This window comes from Gossypium hirsutum, chromosome D04 (assembly GCF_007990345.1).
Source record: "Gossypium hirsutum isolate 1008001.06 chromosome D04, Gossypium_hirsutum_v2.1, whole genome shotgun sequence".
NCBI classification, from domain to species: domain Eukaryota; kingdom Viridiplantae; phylum Streptophyta; class Magnoliopsida; order Malvales; family Malvaceae; genus Gossypium; species Gossypium hirsutum.
In genome coordinates this window covers 12,487,252-12,497,015 of record NC_053440.1, presented here as the reverse complement: position 1 = coordinate 12,497,015, position 9,764 = coordinate 12,487,252, and the positions used below count along the sequence as shown (strand labels likewise).

At 32.1% G+C, this 9,764-nt stretch overlaps 1 long non-coding RNA gene and 1 pseudogene across 1 annotated transcript; one reads left to right on the top strand and one right to left on the bottom strand.

Moving 5' to 3' along the window:
* The first annotated feature begins 2,845 nt into the window (after positions 1-2,845).
* LOC121216344 (uncharacterized) lies at positions 2,846-4,023 on the top strand. The gene is made up of 2 exons (XR_005912513.1): positions 2,846-3,447; positions 3,768-4,023. It is a non-coding gene; the product is annotated as an uncharacterized lncRNA (long non-coding RNA).
* A 371-nt stretch (positions 4,024-4,394) lies between these two features.
* On the bottom strand, positions 4,395-6,200 carry LOC107955148 (UDP-glycosyltransferase 76B1-like; annotated as a pseudogene).
* Positions 6,201-9,764: the final 3,564 nt, after the last annotated feature.

The window sequence follows — 9,764 nt, the reverse complement described above, 5'->3', positions numbered from 1 at the left end:
TACTCTAAGCCAAATTTACTAAAATCTGTACAGTCAGTACGTTTAGGTGGTGATGAAACAAAATAAATAATGGCGTTGGAAGTTGGATAAGATTAAAATGAGTGGAAATGACAAAATTCTTTCTCCATGCAACTGCAACTTTCGCCTAATCATCCATTCATCAATTAAAGAGTAAATTACACAGTTGCACACCTAAGTTTTTATAAGTTTTCATTTTGGGCACCGAAAATAAAAAATTATAAATTAGGCACTGTCTTTAACAACCGTTTTCATTTTAGTCACTCAACTTTAATAAGTTTTAATTTTGGTCACTTGCCATTATTCAATGTTATTCTACACTCATTTTAATAACCCAACTTTAATGAGTTTTCTTTTCGTCATTCATTTTATCTTTTTAAAATCTAATTTAATTATTTCTTTTCTTGGAAAAGGGAATTTTTTTTTATCTTTTTAATTTTTTTTCTCTTTTTTAGAACTAATTTGGCTTTTTAAAATAAAAGGGGAAAACATGATATGAAATTGTTTGAGTTTTTATAGGGAAAACCAATTTATTTTTAATTTCCTTTATTTTTTTTCTTTTTTGAATTAATTTTAGTCTTTTCAAGTAAAAGGGAAAACTCCCGTAAAATTATTTGGGATTTTTTTAAAAACTTTATTATTATTTTCATTTGTTAGAATTAATTTTTAAAAAGTAAATAAGTGACCAAAACGAAATTTTATTAAAGTTTGGTGATTAAAAAAGGTGTACAATAATATTGAATTAACGAGATGACCAAAATAAAAACTTACTAAAATTGAATAACTAAAATAAAAATGATTGCTAATGACAGTGCCCATTTTGTAATTTTTTTTATTTTCAATGCCCAGAATAAAAATTTATAAAAGTGAAGTGACATACTGCATAATTTAGCTTTAATTAAATGACCAAAATTGAATACATGAATTTTTTCCCTTGCAAACGGCCATTATACACCCTTACGATGTTTCTAATATATAATTTTTTGAGGTTTCGTATAAATATATGTCTAATCAATTATACTATAAAATTAAATTAATATAAAATATAAAAATCAAAAATCAAAAAAAAGTAAATAAAATTACATAATACACGCACAAGATAAAAATTGAAGGCTCACATAAACCAACCTTAATTAAGGAAAATATAGAGGTGGTAATAGTATATATATACATATGTAAATTCTGAAATCAGTATTATTTTTCAGGTTTTGCGAAGAATGGAGAGAATATTTTGGTTGGCCATCAGATTTGCTGTTAGCATGTCAAGATTTTAATTCAATGTTACAAAATCATCCTTACGAGGTAATATTCAGTATAATTAATATTAATCTATAATATCGTTCTATATTTCTATAATCCCACTTTTTTTTAAAAAAAATTAGGGATGTAATTAGTGAAATTTAAAAAGTCCAATTCAGCTTCAAAAAATAATTAATATTACACTTTAATGTACTTAAACTCATTTTCTCTTACATTGATAATATAATGCTCATACCAATTGAGCTAATATTCAATTAGTGATTAAATTTTTTTAATGTATTTATATTTTTTTATTAAGGTATACTAAATTATGTGAAATTAAAGCCATGAATTTAATATAGTATCTAATTATTAAAATACACAACAACAACCTCTTAATTTTATTGGTAATCATAATTTTTATTTAGGGTAATTATTTGATACACAAGTAGTTGTCGAAACTATTTTTTGAAAACAAAAATTTAGTTGTCGACTTTAAAAATGAAAATTGGAGTCGCCACCGATCCTTGATTGAGGTGTGATCGGCTTACCTTAAAAATAATTTTGGTCTGCGAAATTTGAGAAAATAGGTTCGGGAGTCAGTTACGCACGAGGAAGGGTTAGCACCCTCGCAACGCCCAAAATTGGTACCAAATTGATTATTCAATGTCTTGTTATCGAAAGTTTGAAAAGAGTTTAAAAGAGAACTTTTAACTCACAAGTGAATCAAAATAATAAAATATTCTTATTTTAAAGAAATAAAACATCACACCCAGTAAGTTAGGACACAACATTTTTAAATCTTCAAAGTACCGAATATTGCCTTCTGTTTTTGAAATTCTTATTTCGAGATAATAAAATGTCATGACCAGTAAGTTAGGACCCAACATTTTTAAATTCCCGAGAATAAGCTTATTTGAAATTTGTGAATTTATTGCAAAACAAATACTTGGCTTTCTAAATTCATCGAAAAAAAATAATCGCAATCCAGTAAGTTAGGACACGATCTTTCTCGAGAATCATGAAGGCCAAATATTTTGAAAATTTATAAAATGTGATGATTTTAATACTTCGACGAAACCAAAATATATTTTCTTTAAAAAGTATAGTAAAAATACTAATGTACCACATGAAACCAATACTTTAATTTAAATTATATGTATATATATATTTTGAAAATCGTGAAAATAAAATAAAAGTATAAATGTATGGATATGTGTATATATTTACAAAACAAAAGAAATGTATAAGTATATATAAATATATAAAATATAATGTATATAAAAGTTAAAAAAGATAAAATAATAAAAAAGAATATATATAAAAACGTATGTATATCTATAGGCATATATATATATATGAATGTAGAAATTATGAAAATAAAGTAATATATAAAAAAGAAGCATGCGTATATGTATGTATTTTATAAAAAAACCGTTTTTAAAATTGAAATACACAAAATATATATGTTTTGTAAAAAATGTAAATATTTATAAAAAAAAGATTTTCTGTGAAAATTAAAAGTACAAAGAAAATATATATGTATACTATAAAATAATATAAGGATATAAAAAAAAACAAGTGCGAATTGAATGAATATATTAATAACGTGGTAATAAGAGTAATAATGATAAAAAAAAAAGATGAAATGGATTAATAAAAACAAAAAAGGATCATATTGTAATTGAGAGAGAATCAGCGGGTACGAATGAGATTAAAAGTAAAATGGGGACGAGATTGCAACAAGAGAATGACATGGAGGACCATTTTAGCAATAATCCGCCCTCCAAAACGCTGTGCATTGACACGGGCTGAAATGAACAAAAGTAGAAATATTTGGGCCAAATGTTAAAAAACAATTGGCTTGATAAAAACATGGCGCAAAAGGGGGAGGGCTAGCTGCGCAATTTCCCCATTTATAGTAGAAACGCGGGACCCAACTGCGGGTCGGGTCGACGCGCGGACCCTTCACCCATCATACGACGCCGTTAGATCTCAAATTTAAAGTCAACATTTTCTAAAAAAAACCATTCTTTGCCATTTTTTACAACAAAACAAAAACCTTATAAACCCTAGCCTCTGTCAGGCCTTCAACTCAGCCACCGCCAATGCCATTCAAGGCCGATCTATGGCCTCAGTCATCCCAGTCTCCGATCGCGACGGAGATGGGATGAAACGCGACGAAGCCAGGTAAGTTTCTTTTCTTCTCTTTGTATTATTATTTTACAAAATAAAAAAAAAATCAAAAGAATATATGAGAAAAATAAAAAAAATAAAAACACGATTCACCTTCAAGTTTTTCTTTGTATTTCAATCTTTTCTCTCTATTTTCGTATATATTTTACACTGAAAAAAAAATTCCCCCATTTACAAATTTGATAACGGCTTTAAATAGCCGAAATGGGAAAAAAATGAACCCAAATCCAAAGAAATCTATCCTGTTTTTTCGTTGGCATATTGTTGCTCTGTTCCCTTTTCTTTGCTATTCTATTTTGCGTTTGTTGCTACAGGTAATGCTGGCGTACGAAGCGGTGCACGCTGGGGAAGGTCGTGGTGCGAGATTCGCGGCGGCGTGCGAGGGTGAGTTGCGGTGGTGCTGAAGCAAATAGGCTCCTAGGATTTCTGTTATTTTGTTTTTGTGTGGGCTAGGTTTAGTAGGTTGGGTCTAGCATTTGGGCCTATTTATTTTCTTGGGTCTGGGCATTATTGGGCTTGTACAGTAGTGAAAAATTTTTATTTCACAAACGGGGTTGAGATTTTGCCACATATCTATTATTTTTTATTTTTTTAAATACAACTTAAGGATACATGACAAAATCTCAAGTCTATATAAATAAAAGTAGAAAAAACTAAAACTAAAGTAAAATTAAAAAATAAAGAGAGTGAAGGATAAAGCTTTAGTAAAATTTTCGAAAATCTCAAAGATTTTTACGACATTTATTTTTATAATTCTTCTTTTACTTTTCATTTTAAAATATGCCGCATGAGATATAATATCTAATTTAACACGATTTTAATCATGAAAGATCCTATTGATATAACCTAGATAGTTTGGAAATATTTTTAAAATATTTTAAGGTTTATAGTCTAAACTTAGCTCGTAATATTAAATTGATAAAAAGCAGCAACTCCAAAAGTAAGAGAAACTCGTATTCAAAGTTGATAATAATAATAAAAAAGCATCACTCAATCAAATTCTAACATTAAGTCATAAATAACATGTTTTTTTTAAAACTTAGTAATGTCTAAGAAATTCATAAATTTCCCATTTTCTTGTTGGTTACTAGAAGAAAACTAGTAACTTTTATTTTGAAGAAGAAAAACTAGGAACATAAAATCTAGACGTAGACGTATATAATATTAAAACAAACTGCGTTTTACAATTTCCTTTGTGACTGGGAAGATAATATTAGGCTAACCAAGCTTTCTAGAGAACGATATGAAGAACCTTGCTGCTGTGTAGATTGATTGGCCATCTTCTTAAACTGAAGAATTCGATCTCGGATTTCATGGCCTTCAGCTTCGACTAATAGCTTTCGGACAACATTTGCAATCTCGAATCTATCAACTTTACTCTCCAAATGAACCCCAATCCTCCAAACATCGCTAACATATCTAGCGTTAACCCTTTGGTCCCCAAAACAAGGGTGACAAATCATTGGAACGCCTTCACAAATGCTCTCTAATGTTGAGTTCCATCCACTGTGAGTCCAAAACCCTCCGACCGCAGTGTGAGCCAACACTTCTTGTTGGGGTGCCCATTTAACAATGTGTCCTCTTTCTTTTATCTCTTCCATGAACCCTTTTGGTAATGGTTCCAGCCATTCTGAGCCAATCACTGAACCTGGTCTCACCACCCACAAGAAAGGCTGCTCACTGTTAGCTAAACCCCATGCTATTTCTACAAATTCCGACTTTTCAATGTTTGCCACACTGCCAAAGCTTACATAGATGACAGACTTGGGTGCTTGTTTGTTTAGCCATGAGATGGCGCTTTGATCTTGAGATAGTAAGCTAGTTGAAGGGACTGGAAAATACTTGTGCAGTGGACCTATTGGGAAGATCGGGACCGGAAAATTGTCCGGAAATCGGTCAGCGACCCGTGTTCAAGCTCTTCAAATGAGTTCCAAATCAGGCCTGTATAAGACTTGGTTTGTTCCACTAAAGCTGCAATTGTTTGATGAAGACCCTCTTGATCTTGTGTTTTGAAGACTGGGATATCTTTGACTTTAAGAGGTGGAAGCTCAATAACTGGTTTCTCCTCTTGTGATTCTGAGGGGGAAAAAACGTTGTTAAATAAGATTTGCTAAAATGATTGTGACAAATTTGGTTAGAATTAAGTGAAGAACCTTGTATTGGGAGATAACCCTTTTCTTGCAGAAGGGCTAAGGCAGCAAGAGCAAGGAAAGACGAAATGTTATTAGTCCGAAGCACAAATCTAGGTAACTGAAGGCTTTTGGCGATGGAATCTGTGAATTCCCAAGTCGAATCCGAGATCAAACCAGCAACAGGCTCATCGGAAACATCAGATAATAACTTAACCAAGCAATCACGAAACGGACGGCGCAATTCGCATTAAGGATCGAAACAAGGGCTACGAGATCATCGGCATCAGAGCACTCACTTTTGGATAACCCGTTGGGGATGGAATGGAAGGTGAAGTGGGGATTGTTTGAAGGATATTTGGGAGAACGGATGAAGCAAGTGTGGATTATAGTGATTGAAAAGCCTTTAGAATATAAAAGATTTGCAAGCTGAAGCATTGGGCTTACATGACCTTGCAATGGCAAAGGAAAAAGCAACAATCTCAGCCATTTCTTTTGCTTCCTATGAGTCTCTGTTTGGCTCTCCATTGGAGCTAATTGCTTTGGTTTCCAGCAATGCCAGATTCAGCCTTCTTTATTGCAAAATCTATATATAGAGAAATTGATATGGTAGAAACCTGTCAATTTTAAAGGCCAAATAAAAGAGAAAATGTTAATGAAGTTGCTAAATGAGGTTAGCTCATAAAGCACATGCGTACTAGACAAGATAGACCCAACATTATTTCACTTGAGTTAATTAGACGAGACTCGAGTTAACAGTAGATTATAAATCTCTACGACATTGATTTTTTTTATCAAAATAATACAAAAAAACATTAATTACAAAAATGAGATAAATTGTAAATTAAAAATAGTGTGTTTTTTTACAATATTATTGGGTGCTACTAATGTGTCACACAACACCACCTTAAAATTCACTCAATTATTTGTCAATCATTCCAGCGTTAAAAAACATTTTTTTATATAGTGCTGTCAACATGTCGATAACACCATAAAAATACATGTACTTTCTCTAAATACAAAACAAATATGATACCGATAAAAAAAATATTTTTAAGGTGGTGCAATCAATGTGTCAAGCGGCACCGATTTGAATTTAAAATAAAAGCTGATTGAAAAAAAAGGCTAAAAAAATAGGGGTAGGATAGGTCAGGCGACATCGGCCTGATGCCCTGCCACTGACATGACCAATCGATCTCGACTCTCTATCCAACCCCCTACTTTCGTTTTCTTTTCCATCTTTTTTTTTCTCTTATATATTGCTTTGACCCCCCTTATAACAGAAGTTGAAATAAAAAAAAAAGAAAAAAATTGTTTGTGTTGGAGTTTCGAGGAGAAAATAAATTGTTTGTATTGTTTGTGTTGGTGTTGGAGTTGGAGATTGTGAGAGTTTTAAGATATATATATATGTATATTATATGTTTGTATTTTATTTTAATATTTAGATAGATTTAATGTTTAAGATTATATTATTATATATATGTTTATATATTTTTTAATAAAGATACATATGTTTTAATATTAATTTGTGTAGAATATAAAAACTCATTTGCAAACATCCGGGTTAAGGTAATTTATTTTAATATTTTTTTAGTTGGTGATTAATATTATTATGTGGAAGCGTTATTGTTTTAAAATGATATGTTTATTCAATTTTGTTTGTGCAGATATCAAAATAGATTCCTTGATTAGAGCAATTAATCACATTGCCATGATGACTAATATACTGGTAAAAAAATTGCTACTGGCTATTCATGGGTATTTTATAAATTTGCACGTCATTATTTTTTAATTGGCGTATTTAACTAATATGGTAACTTGTTACGGACAAGGTGAGTACTGACTCTTGAGAGTGTTTATCCATGGTCTGAGCTATCGGCCGTATAAACATATTTTCCCCTATTTGAATGTCGCGTGTAGCATCTTACACACGACCCAGCCTGGGATCCAGGTATGGAGCGTCATAACTTAAAGCCAACTAGACTAACAGAATCATTAGAAAATTGCATACTTTAGCTCGGCGGATATTCCGCACACTGGGCGATAACCCCCAAATATCGAGTAATAAATGATATTTTTTAAACCACTTTAAAACAATAATCCTCCACTTGTAAACAGGTTGTAATTAAACATCATATTGCAGAAGCCTTATAATCAATGACAGGTTATACAAAATATTAAATGATTTCACACTTAAGTAGAAGTTTAAAATTCATTACTAGCTTATTAACATCATTTGTAATACCCCTTACCAAACTCGTTTTTCGGGTTTGGGAACCAAATGCCGCAATTAAACCCATCGAACAGACAATACAGATAAACTTAACTAGTCAAGTTTTATTTAATAACTGAATAAAATATTTTTACTATTTGAACACATCGAGTAAAGTAACATTTACAAATACTTCAATGTAATTGCCTATTAAAAATAATACAATAGTCACCATGAGTTGTTGCTTAAATTGTTCATTATAGACACTTACTTCAACTTAAATTATATAACAATTTAAGTATACATGATGTATATCAACTCAAGATCATTTAATACTTCAAACCCCCGAGGCGGAGCTTTTAAGGATGCCCATTCTATATACATGATACCACAGTCCTCACATCCTTATAGACTCCGCAAGGTCTGGCTTGGTCCCTTCCAAGCTTTCCATACAATCATCGGTCTTGCATCCAAGGCAAACCACTCATAAGTTCATGTGAACTTAGTGAGGTTTCATATGCTCACCACTGCATAAAAGAATCAGTATATGGAATTCACGTATATAATTAAAACTCCATGTTTTTTATTTAGGCTCTAGCAACTGCTGTCATGTTCAATGTTTATGCATTTTTTCCTTTACAACTCCTGGCAGACAATTTACAACATCACAACTACCTAATGGATACTCCCTGGCGACTCATATTGTAGTCTCAAGCTTCATCTCAGATTCCCTGTTCTTCTCGCTTGTGGTTCTATCGGGCACTTCATCATTTGGATGGATGTTTATATATATATCCACCAGGCTAACTTGTCAAATAACTATACATATTACATCGTAAGGGCATATTCTTTTCATTATCTTTACCCTCCTAAAGCTTTTGACGTAGGTGTACGATCTTGTTATCTCTTTACTTGTTTACAACCACTTTGGTAGATATTAGTGCAATTGAGAAATCCCACGAATGCTTATCCTCATCAGTAGGCAATTTAAGCTTAAAATCTGGTGAACCATCGCTAATAGACCCCTTCTATAGATAGCCATATGAGGTAGTCTTTATGACCTTACAGTTCCATGGTAATCCTAATGGACTTCTAGAATAAATAGTCTATAGCGGACTTCCTAAAAGATAGTCTATGTCTGGCTTCCCAAAATATGATAATCCTGACAAATATTCCAACATACCGGATAATCCCTCTAGACCTTCCCACCTAAAACAGGTTTAGGCAGAAATTTAATTTATTTGGTAATCCTCATGGACATTTTTGTCTTTTTACATATCTCTGACTAACTTTACCAATAAGATAGTCCCTAACGGACCCTCCATTTAAGATAGTCCTCTTTGGTGGACCTTGAGTGGTGGATACCCAATTATGAATACTATGTAAGGAAAACCCCCCATATATATCCACGTATGTCGTACTTTTATATATCTTTGTTGCCTTCATATCTTGGTGAAGCCTTATCTTAGCAAATTCGCTAATGCTTCCATATTCGCCATAAGTATCCTGACGAATTTCCTTATTCTTTGTTCTAGCAAACTTCATAAACACACTAATTGTATCGCGGTTCTCCTTACATATTCTATGTTTACCATCCTGTCAAACTTCATTTGTTGCAATAGCCTAACTATGATCTTAACTACATGATGTCATGTTTATTGTCCTGGCGGACTTCAGATGTTTCCATAGCCCAGCTATGGTCTTACACTATTTGATGCCATGTTTATTATCTTGGTGGACTTCATATGGTAGCATAGCCCAACTATAGTCTTACACTATATGATACCATATTAATGGTCCTGGCGGACTTCATATGTTGCCATAGCCCAGCTATGATCTTACACTATATGGTGTTAAGTTTATTATCCTGGCGAACTTCATATGTTGCCATAGCCCAACTATGGTCTTACATAATATGATGCCATGTTTATTGTCCTGACGGACTTCATATGTTGCCATAGCCAAACTAT